Source organism: Primulina huaijiensis, chromosome 4 (genome assembly GCF_012295235.1).
Source record: "Primulina huaijiensis isolate GDHJ02 chromosome 4, ASM1229523v2, whole genome shotgun sequence".
Taxonomy (NCBI): Eukaryota; Viridiplantae; Streptophyta; class Magnoliopsida; order Lamiales; family Gesneriaceae; genus Primulina; species Primulina huaijiensis.
Genome location: NC_133309.1, coordinates 8,004,904 through 8,006,910, shown reverse-complemented (window position 1 = coordinate 8,006,910; position 2,007 = coordinate 8,004,904). Strand labels below are relative to the sequence as shown.

Here is a 2,007-nt window from a genome sequence, read left to right as displayed (position 1 = left end):
AGTAATGGCAGAAAAATCTGTTACCTGATGAACTCCTGCACTTCTCCGCTGGTTGTTCCTTTCAGATTGAGGATGATAACTGCTAGCAGCCATTTCCTCCAACAACTCATATCCTTCTTCCGTAGTTTTTCTCAACAAGTTTCCACAAACAGTAGCATCTATCATAGTACGGTTAGGAGTAAGCAAACAATAATAAAATGTTTGAACGACTAACCCAAGTGGTAATTCGTGATGTGGGCATCTTCGTAGTATATCCTTGAAGCGTTCCCATGCCTCATATAAAGACTCCTGATCGAATTGAGCAAATGTGGTAATGTCTGCCCGCAGCTTCATGGTCTTAGATGGAGGAAAGTATTTAATAAAAATGCTTTCGCCATGTTCTCCCATGTCGTGATCGAACCTATAGTCAAACAATTTAACCATGCTTTAGCTTTATCATGTAAGGAGAAAGGAAATAAACGTAACCCGACAGCATCATCAGAAACTCCATTAAATTTAAAAGTATCGCAAATTTCGAGAAAATCTGCGATGTGCGTGTTTGGGTCATCTACTGCAGTGCCTCCAAATTGGACTGTATTCTGAATCATCTGAATTATAGCTGGCTTGATTTCGAAGTGGTTTGCTCACACAATAGGCCTCACAATGCTGGGGCGTGCACCATCCAGAGACGGTTGGGCATACTCTAGCTTCGGTATGCGGTGTGGCATCTCAATATGTCTCTCTTCATGGTGTTCCTCTTCATACTCGTGCTCGTGCCTCTCCATCAGTTCCTTCAGTCTCTGCTGCTGTCTTCTCCTGCGGAAAGTTCTTTCAATTTCAGGGTCAAACTGCTCAAGCTCCACGTCAAGTGACTTTGGCATGCACTGGAAAAGATATCTGAAATAAAATATGGAGTGTTAGCTCAAGAGAAATAAAACAATGCTAAAGAAAATAACTAAAAATAAAATTGTGAATTTACAGTCTTCGGCAACGGCGCCAAAAACTTGATCGAGCAAAACTTGCACTGTGGAATCCTTAATAAAAATATAGTTTTGTATGCTCAAATATTAATCGCAAGTGCACGATGTCAAGTAATAGTATAATGTACGTGAGTACGAGTATCGTTCCACTGAAGACTGTATTTGACAATTATTAGGTCAGTTATTAAATCTTTAACAACGAAAATAGATTGATTGCTTATTAATAATCTACTTAAATAAATATGCAAATAAACTAATTCAAGAATTGAATAATAAGAATTTATATGTAGAGTGATTGATTAAAATTCAATTAGAAATTGATTTGTTAGGAATATCAGTTCACCTACCCCTCGTTAATTAATTAATTCGTTCGCTAGTGATTTATCCTTCCGACAGGATTTCCTATTTCATTGAACACACTTTCTCGAGCTATGCCAAACTAATTCTCCTCAGTGAAGTAATTAAATGTCTTTAATTATTTATCAAGAGTGAATTGCACGCCGATCTATGAAATCCCCTAGTTTTCGACTCTTAGGACTATGACTATCGGCGCGTATCCAATTTCATATATCTCTGCAAATTGTAGATCCACGGATTATACTACTCGTTCCTATCACAAGTTATTCTCTCGAACTCACTCGCAATATAAAAACGTTATTAAAGTTAGCTACGCTCTAACAACACGATAAAACAATAGTATAATCAAGAATAACGCACTAATCGAAATATAAATTAATTAAATCAAAGTCTGGGATAGGATCTCCTTAAATCCCAACAAATATTTTAAAGTTAGCTACTAGAATTCATAGTGAAAATAAACAACACAATGTTTAAGAGATAAAAACTAGATTAGAAATACTATGCGTGACGAAAATGCGAGAAACGACGCCCGGAAATCTTCGAATCTTCAACTTAAGCACTTTTCTCCTTCCTCAAGCTTTTTCCCTCCTTAATAATGTCTGAATCCCCTCGTTTTCGTGCCTCCCCTCCTACCATATCATCTCCATCCAGAAAATTAGGCAAGGGATCACGCAGAATATTTTCCAAA

At 37.2% G+C, this 2,007-nt stretch overlaps 1 non-coding gene across 1 annotated transcript; it reads left to right on the top strand.

Moving 5' to 3' along the window:
• Positions 1-223: 223 nt before the first annotated feature.
• LOC140975962 (small nucleolar RNA R71) lies at positions 224-329 on the top strand. The gene has a single exon (XR_012175098.1). It is a non-coding gene; the product is annotated as a small nucleolar RNA R71 (small nucleolar RNA).
• Positions 330-2,007: the final 1,678 nt, after the last annotated feature.